Genomic DNA, 14794 nt, shown 5'->3' on the forward strand with positions numbered 1-14794 from the left:
CCAAAATTGAAAATTCACCTGATGTAAAGGAAATTCCAAAATTGATCTGATGTGGAGGGAATTCAAAATTCACCTCATGTGAAGGGAATTCCTAAATTTACCTGATGTGAAGGGAATTCCTGAATTGACCTGATGCGAAGGGAATTCATTAATTCACCTAATGTGAAGGTAATTCCTAAATTCACCTGATGGAGAGGGAATTCCAAAATGCACCTAATGTGAAGGGAATTCCTAAATTCACCTGATGTGAAGGGAATTCAAAAATTCACCTGATGTAAAGGAAATTCCAAAATTGATCTGATGTGGAGGGAATTCAAAATTCACCTGATGTCAAGGGAATTTCAACATTCACCTAATTTTAAATGTATTTTAGCATTCACTTGCTGGAGAGGGAATTTTAACAATCACCTGCTGGAGAGGGAATTCCAACATTCACCTCTGCATGCTGAAAGAGGGGATTCTAACAATCACCTGCTGGAGAAGGAATTCCAACATTCTCCTCTGTATGTTGCGAGAGAGTATTTTATCACCTGCAAGAGGGGGAATTCCAACATTCACCTTTGGATGCTGGGAGCGAGAATTTTAACAATCACCTGCGGGATAGAGAATTGTCATGTCATGTCTTGTTGTGACATTGTCATGTCTTCAACACGGACATTCTTGATGTATTTGCCATTTTCTTTCGTGAATATAAAATCGACTTGAAACATATTACAAAACTCCGCGGGACAATGAGGGTTCACATCGAAGTGAAGGATAATGGAAAATGATACAATGAAGGACGTGCGTTGAAGTGGAAAGCAGAAGAGATGATTGTGAGGGGAAGAAGAGTCCTCCTCACCTTGGTGCCCTTGTCCTTTCCCGGCGGTTTAATTAGCACCACAAGTGGGTCGCCAATAACGACCTCTAATTGGGCGCGTGCGCTACCTCGTGTAAACGTATTAATTTACCTAATTTGCTTACATATGGCATTACGCCAACAGTGCCTGTGTTATGGTTACAGACGTAGGCTACATGCAGGAAGAAAAGCAACAACAAAGGGGCAAGAAAATTAATTACAATGAATGAAATTATATGTTTTGCTTGAGCACCTTGAAAGGAAACAGGTGGGAGCTCACTGCAGGGCGTACATGGTGGGTATTAAGGTGCCAGGTTGTTAAGGTTAAGGTGCCGGGTTGCATTGGTTGAACCAAAATATATGAATAATAAACAATGAATCAAACCCATTTGGGAATATTGGTAACAGGTTGTTTGTGAATATCACGACGAGTTCGGCAGGATGGTACAGAAGTAGCGCACAAACCTTTGGGGGGTAAAGTATTGGAGGTATGTTACCGCATACTCTACAGAGCGTCGGTGTGCTACCGAAGCACTTTATTGGCAAGGGATTTTGTAGGTAGGTTGCCGTTGCCTTACCAGCGTTGTTCGTCCGTGCTCTGCCATTTCAAATGCAAAGGGAGGGAGCACGTACCTTGCTTAAAGTGATCGGTATGACTCGGATGGGATTCGAACCAGCGACGACCCAGACTTTACACTTAACAGAATGGTTCTGTATAAAACAGAACACCTTTCATTGTTATCGTGTTGTGTAACTATTTGATTGTTCCGTCATGGTGTGCGTTAGGGTGAGAGCTTTCACACCATTCATTAAATACTCGTGGGTGACCAAATTGGTACTTTTGAGACACCTGGCGTGAAGTTAGGCGACCATGGAAGTTGGGTCCAAAGAATTGGAAAATGTATGTAAACTGGTGAACAAACTCTTAAAGCTGCACTGCCGGTGCATTCGACATTGTGAATAGCAGAAGACTACAGGTTAATTGGGATTCGGATTTGAGTGGGAGTTCTTATTGTCATCGAGGCTGTCGCTGGTTGGTTATTCTGCAGGTAAGTTTCATCGAACAAGTTACCCCACGCAGACTTGAGAAACAAGGACATGGGTAGGGTCTACGAGCATGCAGACAACCGAGCTGTCCAGGATGGCGAAGTGATTGGGCCCACACTCTGAGCCTCATCCCGGATGATTACAATGATGTTGAAGACATTGGTTTCCACGGTGTAAAGCTGAGCAAGGTGTGAGGCAGCGTAGCCAGCCCAGAGGGGGGAGTAGTACTCCATCAAGCTGTGGCAGACGACCTTGTCGGTGGATGGAAGTTTAGTTCAGGTGTGCCAAGGAAGGACTTTGTACGACGAAGGATGCCCAGTCGGTGGCTGGCTTTGGAGTCCAACTTTGAAATGTGGTTTGTCCAAGTGAGATCATGGCTGATAAGGAGACCCAAAAGTTTGAATGACTGAACGTCCTCAAGACGACAGTTAAGAAAGCAAATGGAAGTGTTTGCCATTTGGTCCTTTCAGAGAGAGAGATGGTGTGAGATTTATCAGGATGGTTGGTGTTTCTGTAGAATAAGCAGGTGGGTAATCCGCATCACTCTGCCAACCCTTCCAGCACTGCTATTCTTCTGACTTCTCTTCACACTGTCACACACAATTCTATTCCCGCACCCATTGCAATGTACTGGAACTCATCTCTACTCTCGCAGATTCTCTCAACACGGGCCTACATTATCGCAGGCATCCCTTTAGAAACGAAGTGGGGGAGGTAGGGTGAAGGTGTCTCCTCGTACCTACTCAGCATGTCCTTGCACATCTACAGATAAATTCACATCAATTCCACTCTGGGCAAAGCGTACGTGTCAACATAGGTATGCGGGACAACTTGCCCTCCAAAACAACCACTGACTGGGCATTCCCCTTCATGCCAAGTCTTTCCTTGTAAAAAAATGAACTCGTCTCAACTTACAAGGCCTTGATCCTCAGCTCAATGGACTACTGCCATCTCCATAGGCTTACCTCCTGCTTCAGGCCTTGCACATATTGACACCATGGAAACCAAGACCCAAAAACGAATTGGAATCTCTCAGGATAAACCTAAATCCCTGGCACATCACCGTCAGCTCGGTGACCTCTTCATCTTCTACCACCTCCTTTCTGGTCTTGCACTCGCTTCCCTTTCCCTGCTTTGTCCCCCATGGGTTGCTGCAGGGTAAATGCAGTCTCCCAGGAGCTCCCTTCCCATTAAACTCTCAAAATCCAGGCTCATTGTTCACCTCCACTCATTCGTTCTCTTTTCTCTCATCCGTCGAAGAAACTGATCCTCAGTCTGTTGAATGTCATTCTTCCCTCGAGAGCTTCAACGTGGCTGTTCACCACATCTTCAGGTCTTCCCCCATTCAAACTCATGATCTTTTCTGCCCCCATTAACCTTCCCCGAGTCCATGCACCCCATCCTTTCCAGGTTATTGTGTTTTCTCCCTTCGACTTCGTCCTCCTTTCATTTCTTCTTCATCCCTTCTTCTTGCTGTGTTTGAGCTTATATCCACTGTCCAGCCTTCTGCGTCCTCATTCGCCCTCCCCTGCCCTTAATTCTTCCCCTCACCCACTGGTACTCCCAGTGTCCCCTTATCAAATGTTCTACTGCACTGCTGTTGATGCGTTCCCTCCGCACCCTCCTCCCTGTGTTGTTTCTGCTCTGTTCGTGTTCTCTTCTGTGTTCTAGCTCTTCCATGAGCCTCGACTTTGCATACAAAAAAAAACCTCACGCTTCCAAAATGATTGACATTTGGCATCACGAGCAATGGATGCAACGCCGGACCTGCCCAGGTTGAGCTGACAGCACGAGGACAAAACAAAATGGAAACCACAACGGTATTCGTTCGAGCACACACCTCCACCAGGCTGAATCGAATCTGCTTGTTCTTGTCACCTAACCAAATCACCCACCTAGTTTTGTCATAACTCATCCACAACCTTTTAAGAAGTCATGCTCACAGACAGACAGATAGACAGACAGGGGTGAAAACATAACCTCTGCCACCCTAAATGGCGCAGGTAATAAATCACACCTGTACATCACCTGCCCACCCAATGGGTTAAATCTTCTACCACCTCCTTTCTGGTGGGGACATTTTGTCCGTTTGATGTTTTCTTTTAATCTCCTTGGTAGTCAGAGACCGTTTCTCCAGCCACAGCAGCCTTGTGCGACTTTGTTACCTTTTGAAACGTCGTCATGAACATCCCAGGCTGCGGAATTCCCAGGACGCCGCTCGAGGGCCCTGTTGATGTGGTTTCCTCGAGATCTATGGAACACTGGAGTAGGCTTTTGGAAACAAACACATCATACCCGCTTACTATACGAAAGGTGGTGGTGGTGCTTGGTGGATATTGTTGTTGTTGTAGGAGGTTATGTGACATGCCAATTAGCTGAGCAACATCGGACAGAATTGTTATGTGAAGGATTTTGGGACACATCTATCGAAAAAGCGGATTCTCCCAACACGACAGTGACGTGCTTTGCCTGGAGATGTGTACGTCACCTGAAGGCCGAGCACCATCTCGTACCTCTGTCCCTAATACTGCCAAGGAGCCGCCGCTCGCCCTTTGATTAACCCATGGGCGGCAGCAATTAGAGGCGGCTCGGAGGACCAACCGGGCCTAGTCGCCTTGTTAGTGGGGCGGCTGTGGTGGCGTGGGTGGTCGGCAGCCCAACCCGCAACCCCGCGGCGCCTCTCACTTTCTGCGGAGGTAAAGTACGAGGTAAAGAGCGCACTCTTGTTGCATCTCGTGTAAATGTGTTTTGTGTCGTTCCTGTCCAGCCTCAGGGCTTGGCAATGAAGAGGAATTTCATGAATTCCCTTGTCCCCGGGGCTTGCGAAGATGTAAGTTGTGTTCGAGTACTGCATGAGGTGTTCTACGGATCACTCACGACCACCAGCAAACATCGTAAGCACGTCTCCGTGGACGCCAACGCTCAGAGCCCTGCTCCTCCACATCTACACAAACCTGAGGCTTCGCCTGCTCTAACTGAGCCCTGCCCCCTCTTGAGCTACACAAATCGGAGGCTCCACCTCCCCTCCACACAGGCCGACTCCCCCTTGCCTCCCACTATCTTCCCTTTCCGCACCGCATCTGCTCCATGGAACGGGAGAACGTTAGACCACAGAGACCGGTCTCCTGAGTTCCCCCCAACAGCTGTGAGGCGAGGCTGACCCGGCCAGCTCGCAACCCGCCATCCAAACTCGCCGTTACTTACAAAACTGGCATTTGGCTGAGCCCTGGTATACAATAGACCCCCCTCATTGGCCCATCTCCCGTCAGCAAACGCCGCACCGGACGAAAGATCAAATGATCAAAACGATTAAACCCAAAACGGCTTTAAACGTCACTCGTTTGTTTCGAGCCGGAACGCCAGAAACAAAAGGCAGAGGATCGGTGTGCTCACGAGTCGTGTCAGGACCAATGGATGACGGAGTACTGATGGCACCGGTCCGCACGGACGTGTTAGAGAACGGCTCCGCCAGTTCCCCGGAAATGTTAAACTCGTGTCATGTTAAACGTCTACCTTTCCCAGTGACGTCTCTTCACAAACTCTCTCCCTCGGTGGACACAAACAAACGAATGTCGCGAACTTCCTCGTCGTCGTCTTTCTTTCCTTGCAAAGTCAAAACAACCAGGCCGCGTGTCCTTGAGGGAGCTCTCGCTAACGTTTCAAATGTGAGGTGCGGAGCAGATGCACCTTAAGCATCACGTGCAAACTTGCGCACCGGCGGGGACAGGTAACCTGCGTACGACGCTCGCTTGAGAATTTTGCTTCGGCGGAAGTGCCCGAACGAACCCCGAAAGGGACAACTCCCGGCAGCCATGATGTATTCCGCCTTTCCAAATCATTAGAAATCGACGGTGAAATAAATGACGTGCCACCTGACATCCGCGTCTCCCCGGTGTGCAGCGCCACACTACAACGGGCGAGGTGTCTGCGTGTTTGCGGTGCAGGTATTTATTAATGTGTTGCTTTTCTCTGCACACTCCCTCGCAGTGAGCATGCTAACCACTTCACTCAGTGTGTGTATGTGCAGGGGGGGGGCAGCCTTTTTCCCTCTATGACATCACTATTGGGGTCGGAGTTCATCATTCTGCAACAGCGATATGACGCAGCGATTCCACATCCAGTGCTGCACCGTACAGGGTGAGGCAAAAGTTACAATACGGTTGCACTTACACATTGTTATTAATACAAACAAAACTGAAACAGAAGAGCATAAAATAAGCGATTCATGTTAACTCCACTTAACTACACACATAAACTGAACACATTGTTGTGTTGTTCTTCAACTTCAGTGTTCGAACCATTGACCATCAGCGCTAACACACGTCTGACGTCTATCCTTCAGAGAGAAGTGAACGTGATTGCATACGGTTCTGTTGTCATTGATTTTTTCTTTACAAATGCCTGAGACACAGACTCCCGAATGTTTTGCGCATTCCGTGGATCTTTGGCGTACGAAGTCTTTCACCACGAGCCCTTGGGTCAAGTAGGATCAATGTGCACCACCCCCACCACCGAACAAGACTGTAATTTTCTGACGCCCTGAGATGTCCCGAACATGAAATGAAATGTTACGGTTGAAAATATTGGGATGCACGAAGTATTTGAGTCCTTTTAATGGTGGGAGCATAATAAAAAAAAACATCATTGTCAGGTCAGGTCAGATTATATCTGTGACTTGCTGCAGGTATCATGTAAACCTGTACTAACCTGTTCCATGGTCGGGTTGTCGGCGACTTAACCGTCTCCCCCACCAAGTTTCTTGGTGAGGAGGGTGTTTGGATATGGACACCCAACAGGATTAAAAACAAAACCTGTCAAAGGGCGGAGGAGCTCCTTGTGAGCCAACGGCCATCCACGTCTTGTGCCCAACTGTGTCTGCAGACGACCTCCTGCAGTTGGATTACTTTTTATTTGGAAGTTGGTGTCAGGATTTGCACTCCGGCCACCGTAAAACGCTTCATCCCGCAAAAAATACCAAAAGCAAAAAGAAAGCTGAAAACCCACTCCGTGGGACAACCTGCAGTGCAGCTTCCCTTCGCAGGGCAGTTCACCGGATGATGGGATTGGGGCAAAGCCTTCGGAACCCCCAATCTTTGATGATAGGAGGGAAACCACGGGTAACATTCCTGGGTCAGATTGCGGGAGAGTGTCGGGGTGGTGCTGAGGTGTCGTCCACGAGACGGCGGTCTCCTTGGGTTAACCTGAGGCGGTCCCTTTGGGCAGCCTTAATTCCTTTGGTACCGGGTCTCTTCGGAGAATCCTTGGGTATCACTGGTCAGACTTTATGTCCAACGAGCAGTTGCTGAGAGAGACTCAAATGAGATTTGTTACCTGCATGGTCCTTGAGCGTCAGCTGCGGCTGTATTGACATGTGCTTCGTTTTCCTGATGCTGATCCTGCTCACCAGATTCTCTCAGCGAGGGAGTCTCATGAGTGGAGGAGCCCAGTGGGCCGACCACGTGCCTCGTGGTTGCAGCAGGTTGACCATCATCTCAAGGAGATGGGGATGGGCCTGGCATCTGCCTGGGGGATGGCCAGATGGAGGCCCTTGGAGTACCGGCAGAAAGTGGACGCAGCAACCCGCTGCTCCAGTGCATGCTCCCATACCTGACCTGACCTGACCATAAAAATGAAAATCACGGCTCTGTGTATATCGTAAATTCCGAACTGGAGTAAAACATGCAATTTAGGAATTTCAGATTAATTAAACATTTTTCAAATTTAAGCTTATTACCTTTTGCTTCATTCTGTATGTTTTATCGGTTGTCTTCATTCTGTATGTTCATATCCATTGGTTCGTTTAGTGGACTTTGAGTGGCTACACCCTCATTTTCTTTATATGTCGAAGGCGGTTTACCCAAATCTTCAATAATCTTTATTTTCCAGGTGTACATTCCAGAGAAAACAAAAAGCTATTCAATGGTAATGATCTGTTGCCTAATACTTTCCATTTGGCACCAAAATGAAGCAGATATCATGTTAATGTATGATGTAGTCGCACGTCTATCAGCATACGCTGTTTCAATATTCTCTTGTCTTGCATTTTCAGATCCACATTCATGAACAAGATGTCTGAAGAAAGAAGTTCAACACAGACAGCTGGAGAACCATGTCCACCGACAAAACATTGTAAGGATGATGGAGGTGTCAAACAAGATACCCAACAGAAACCATCATGCATCGTTCATATCCCAGGACTACAATATGGACCACTTCAACTACTATCTGCTACTAAGGATGGTGATAGCAAACTTGCTAGGTTGAAGGAAGTATGTAAGCAAAGATTCTCTCAACCCCTGGGTTTGATCTACCGGATGACAAAATCATGCAAACTGATCCCTGATGTCATCACATAGCATCATGGATATCACAGGAAATGTTATCGGAGGTTAACTATGAATCTCAACTGCCTTGCTGAACAATCCGATTCATCAGAACCATCATGTTTCACCAGAGCAAGTAGAATCGGTTCAGATAAAGGTGATAATGTAATGTTCAAGACAGATTGTATTTTCTGCAATTCGGAAGCGAGGATGAAAACCAAGCTCAAGGGGACATGGACAACTGAAGGAGTGTGTCACTTTGAATGTGATGGTTGGAAATCTCTGCCGCCCATGGGTTATTGAAGAAATTCTTGAGTTTTGTCATCGCTGGGAAGGTCACCATGTACCGTCAAAAGCACACCGACTTGTCAATTCGATCGGACAAGATATCTGCCGTGCGGCTACCAATGGTGAGTAGAAACTGCCAAAGCTCATGCTGATATGCATGACACTACGACATTTGTTCAGGAGTGAGAGATTGATCACCCTGTTGAACAGAATGGGACACTCAGAAAACTACTTATTCTCTCGAGAGATGGAAACAGCTATAGTCAAGTTTGTGGAAGAAACATCAAGTCTATTATCTTCTCAAATCATTCGTTCTCCAGATGCACTCTCTCTGTTCAACTCAGAGTTTGACAACTTTGACCAGCTGTTGAACAACCTGACTATAATTGGCTCAATACATACCACCCATGGCATCATGCTACAGAATGTGGAAGGGAAGCCAGAGGATCATGTTGGCACACAGGTTGAAATCCCCCCATTGCTAAAACTGGTAAACAACGCTCTCTGAACCTGAATCAGAATGAAAGCCTTCCAGACGATTATATCACACAGCGTATAAGTCCACAACTTGTGTTGCAGCAGCTCACATGTCCACGTGGGGAAGGTGCTCTTGTGGAGGCGAATAAGAGACACCTGTTGTGCATGCTGATTCGGATGAGAAGTTGCATGTCACCACAGTAAGTTCCTGGGTGGTCAGGATTCTTCTCGCTCACTGGCAGAACACCAGAACGTCTGACGACCATCGACTATTACGCTGTCATTTCTCTTCCCATCACCGATTATAAGACAGTACAGGAGTGTCTCATATATGCTGAAGAAGCCACCAAGGAGGTCAACCAACCTTACGTAATTACAACATTCGACCGAGGTGTGTGTATGGAGGCATACCCCCTCATCTGGAATAACCCACACAGATACGAGAAGCACATCATCTTGATAGGACCACTCCACTTGGGATGTGCTTATACGAAGATGATTGGAAAGAAGATCTACGGATTGGGCCTTTCTGACATTTTGCTTGAAGCAGGCTTGATCGCTTCAGGTTTTCGAGAGGTTGTTCTCTCTGGAAAACATTATCAATGAGCCATGCAATGCCAAAAAGTTATGTTGGAGTGCCTTGAAAGACTGTTACTGTCACAATACGTCACTGGCCAAGGTGAAGACCAGGTGCTTGCATCAGTGTCAGAACAATCCAGAAAAGTGCTGAATGATGTATTGCACTCTCCCTCCGCAGATACCTTGAACACAGCGCTAGCAGATGATGCTATACAGAACTACATCCATATGTATGACAGGTATGCCCAATCACAGTATTGGTATAGTATGCATTGCAACTGTTGTTCCAATCATCTTATCATGTTGAAATAATCGTGCTGATGTTACTTGTTATTGAAATGTACCAAGGTTCACCAAGTTTAATTATATTATATTGTAGGTACTGCGCGGAAGTGAGAGCAGGGCATCTGGGGAAGACCATTCAACTGTAAGACCTCCTACATGGATCACGTATGGTTGCTGCTGTCAATCATCCAAGCAGTCAAACACAATAACTTTCTTCTATATACCCAATGTCTTCATCTCATTGCTGACCTGTTCTTCATCAGCTTTGGGGGTCAAAATTATGGCAGATACCTCACATGCTTCTCCATCTTCATAGCCAACATTGAGCTTTCTCATCCAGGAGCTACAGAGTTGATAAAGAGAGGTGCGATCAATGTTGTCCGTTCCTTCATCCCGAGAAACAGATGTGCCGTTGACAAGACTATGGAGGAAACATTTATGCGACATGCTAAGTCCCAGGGGGGACCTGGTGGAAGTGGTGTTGGTTTGTCTGGTGTTCTGAAGAATCATGATGCTTACCAACGCTAGGTTAGAACAACACACACAAGATCACACCATATGAATACCACTCTCAATGTGGCTGAGATGTTGTCCAGAATGCCAGAGGGAACCAAACATCAGGACATTCGTTCTGCTGAGGTTTTGAAGAGTGAGAAGCTGATTTTGAACTTAATGAACACATTCCCCATAGACAATAAAGATGAATCGTTGATTCTATCCTCTGGTGCATCTACATCCAACGAAGTGGAAAAAGATGTGCTTGGAGCAGAACATATAGGTCAAGATGCCAAATATGTCTTCATAAATGAGCCGCCTTCAAACTGGAAAATATTTAATTGATCCACTAAAGCGTCTGAATCTCAAAACCTTCGGAGACATGAACAAGAAGGCAAGAGTAACAACAATGAAAAACAAAGTGATTCAGTACGAGCAACAGGGAAACGTTGCTTTCCTTTTGTTGTTGAAATCACAGAATGAAGGTGTATTGCTGGAGCTGAAGGAACTGCTCACTTACCCATTGACTCCTGTACCATACAGTATAGGTACTGCTGATGGATTCCTAGCAAAAGCAGACAAGTCAAAATCGTTCCAATATCTGACCAAACATCACAAGAATGCTATGATACCACCCTCCAGTGAAACTCTTGTTGTTCAGGATGGCAATGCATGCTTCTACGACTTCAAGGACATTGCGAGTAACTTCAGCCAACTTTTCCACAAAGTTTTTAACATAATGTCAAAGACTGGTGATGTGTTCAGTACAGACAGCGACATGACCAACTCCATTCAATCGACGGAACGACTGAGTAGAGGATGCGGAGAAAAGCTCATCGTAAAGGGTGATAACATGATGAAACCTGCTGACTGGAAGATGTTCTTGGCCAATGATGAAAACAAACAACGGTTCAACAAGCTTTTGTGTCGCCTGTGGAGTCGGGCCACCAATGAGAACAAACTCCAAGGGAGGCAAGTGACACTCATTTGTGAAGGCTTTCCATATGTACTCACATCGAATGATGGCCACACAACACGTCGAACAGAAATTCCCACACTCAAGTCATCCCAGGAAGAAATGGATAGCAGTGTTGTCCTGTATTGTGAATATGGCAGGAGTCAGAGATACCAATTATGCGAGGTTGAAAAGTCCAGACAGTGATGTGTTCTTCATCCTCCTGCATGATGCAGCCTTTGCAATGCAGAACATCAGAGTCCTATTTGATACTGGCACAGGGAATAAAAAGAGACTGATCAATGTCACTGAAATATCTCAGGATTATACACAGGAACACTCAACAGCACTCATGGCTCTATATGCATATCCTGGTTGTGACAGGACTCACGCTCCGAAGGGACTCAGGAAAATCAAACCATTTAAGGCTCTTCGGAAGATGCCCAAGTTTGTGCCAGTTCTCTCAAAGTTGGAGAGAGGGATAGAGAGACCAGGGATGAACTGATGAATGAGCTTGACGAGTTCTCATGCTCCATATACGGAAGACCTCGTACACAATGAGTCAAACACTCTATGGTTCCTCAGGATGAAAAAAATTGTGTGCCAAAGATGATTCTCTCACCCCATCAGTCGATGTTGACATGGGAACACTCCCATCTTGTCAGAAGAGTCTGGAACAACAAATCAAGAAGGTCAATGATCAAATTGGAATGTGGAAGAGGGCACACATTGCTGATCCTGATGTACCTATTGCAGGTGGACCATGAGGGATGGCAAACTTGAACCTCTATGGTACAGTGGAGATGTGCCGCCACAGCAGTTGTCAGACATTGCTGAAGGATCCGTGGATGCCAATGATGCCAAGGATTCTGATGATGATGTCACACTTCCTGAAGGAGCAGACTATCCTAGTGAAGACAGTGATCATGATTTTGATTGAATTGTATGTATGGTGGTATTAAATAGTGTTGATTGGTGTATCCAGTACCTTTGTTGTATTCTTCCCAACATATCACAAAGACAGCAGAAATTGTTTGTATGTGCACCTGGAAACATTGTTCACAATCATTATTTGATGATTGTTTCTAAATAAACTCTTCTGAATAGCTGGTATGTTTTCTCTGAAATGTCCACCTGGAAAATATAGAATATTGAAGATTTGGGTGAACTGCCCGAGGTATATAAGGAAAATGAGGGTGTAGCCACTGAAAGTCCACTAACCGAATCAATGGACATGATAACAACCTACAAAACATAGAGAATGAAGCATAAGGTAATAAGCTTTTATTTGATATATAATAAGTGGGGATTTAATTTTTTTTGAGATTCCTAAAAATCATGTTTACTCCAGTTCAGAATTCACATTACACAGAGCCGCAATTCTCATTTCTATGGTACCACCGTTAAAAGGGCTCAAATACTTAGTGCATCCATATATTTTCAATGTTAACATTTCATTTGATGTTTGGGACATCTCAGGGCTTCAAAAAATACAATATTGTTTGTTAGTGGGGGTGGGGGAGGGGGGGTGCACATTGACCCTACCTGACCCACAGCCAACACTCCCAACAACAATAAATCCCAGGGAGTTAAGCCAGGGGATCGAGGATTTCGAGGGGGCCATTGCACAGTTCCCCGACGACCTATCCAACAATTCGGCAAAGTTTCATTAAGAATGTTTGGCATCACAAGAGCAGGAAGAGGTGGTGTTCCATCCTGTGCAGGTATGGTTCATCAAAATCAGTCTGCTGTTACATATGGGCCATGGTAAATGTTCAAAACATTTCAAGGTAGCACTGTCCTGTTACAGTTTTATCAACTAAATAAGGACCAATGACAGCTGAGAACCAATGACAATGCTCCCCACATGTTAATGCCAGGTTGCGTCAGTTGCTGTTCAATGATCAAATGAGTATTAGTGTTGTCCCAGTGGACAGAATTATGCCTATTCACGTCCCCCGGCAGATGGAATGTAGCTTTATTGGATAAAACAATGTGTTGGAGAAAATGGGAGGATTCATGTGTTTGGTTGAGGAACACTTCACGGAACTGCAACCGGCGATCTGGGTCATCTTCAATTAAACCGTGGGATGTACGGCCTAAAGTTCATACTCCTTCACATTCACAACATTGATCTTTGATTGATGTCTAATTCCAAAAGGAGCATGGTGGCTTGAATTTTTTGAACACTTGGAAAAACTCTGCTTTGTTCCTAGTGTTAGTTATCAATGTTGCTGGTCTTCTGCTACATGGTGCATCTAAGACAGATCCAGGAGCTCCCAATTTGTCTCGCAAACTGTAAATTACCTGGCGCGTTTGCAGAGGAATCGGAAACTTTTGCTGCCATGCTCGGCGTGCTTCCTCTGCATTTTCAGTTTTCCAATAATGTTTCGTCAGTTTTGCGGTTCTGGGTTTGCAGCAACGCCACGATCAATCAGCAGTCTCTGCCGACTTTCTCAATGTTAAGTCTCCGGTCGATTTTTGTCCTGTTTAACTGTTTATTTTCTCACCTACATGTTACTGTGTGTTCCTAGTTCGGATTTGTTTCAAAAATCATGCTATTTTGTGCGTTTTCGTCGACCTTGTCTTACCGGGTCCCTTTAGGCCTACCCATCCTTGCCCTCTTGGTGTACGATCGTTTTTATTTGTATTCTCTCCCTATTTTCCCCACTTTCCCAATGCCCCCATCCCTTCCAACTAAACACTCTGTTTCTTGTCTTAAATTTAAAGGAAAACCCCCCCAAAAACTACCTTTCTCCCTGCATACACATGAGTCCAGATCCTCCTCCTCTTCCTTCTTATTCTTTTTCTTGTTATCCTCTTCTCCCTCCTGCTGGTACACCATCTTTATTCTACTTGAGCTGACCCACTCTCGCCATTACCTTCACGATTTCTTCCTACAACCTCCCATTCCCGAATCTTACCTAATCATGAAGAATCCATCAAAAAATAATAATTTTCCTTGTATCCTTTCTATCCATACACCTCCTGCAACCACATATCTCTCTCCACCCTCTTCCTGATATTTTTCATCGATCCAACAGTTTCACTCTGAGTTTACAGTGAAAAATTCACCACACACCTCCACGATTTTACTTCAACCTTCCCTTTTTCCGAATGTTACGCAATCCTTTTTCAAAATAAATAAATAAATACACTTTTGATGACACACCTCCCAATCGCCACGTGCTTCACCTGTAACCACGTGATCTGTTTCCACCCTCTGCGTTTACAGATCCAAATTCACCATTCACCTCACGATTTTTTCTACAACCTTTCCTTTACCTAACCTGATGAAAACTCTCAAAAAAACAAACAAAAAAAGACAATAATAATAATAATAATAATAATAACTAGAACTGCCACTTTATAACTGCTGGCAGTGATGACCGGGTACCCAGTCCGCGTCCGCCTTTGACTCAACGTGAGACTTAAATCATAGTCGCAATTTTCGCATTGAAAGGATAAGCGGTGCCAGAGAAAACATTATTTAATAGTGATACAAAC

The 14794-nt window shown here is 45.4% G+C and overlaps 1 long non-coding RNA gene across 1 annotated transcript; it reads left to right on the top strand.

The window, feature by feature from the left end:
- Positions 1-5295: 5295 nt before the first annotated feature.
- On the top strand, positions 5296-12386 carry LOC147035239 (uncharacterized). Its single transcript, XR_015061863.1, has 3 exons — positions 5296-5829; positions 5913-6022; positions 7935-12386. It is a non-coding gene; the product is annotated as an uncharacterized LOC147035239 (long non-coding RNA).
- The last annotated feature ends 2408 nt before the right edge of the window (positions 12387-14794 follow it).

Source organism: Eptatretus burgeri, chromosome 1 (genome assembly GCF_056783735.1).
Source record: "Eptatretus burgeri isolate ZD-2024b chromosome 1, Ebu_testis_v1, whole genome shotgun sequence".
Lineage (NCBI taxonomy): Eukaryota > Metazoa > Chordata > Myxini > Myxiniformes > Myxinidae > Eptatretus > Eptatretus burgeri.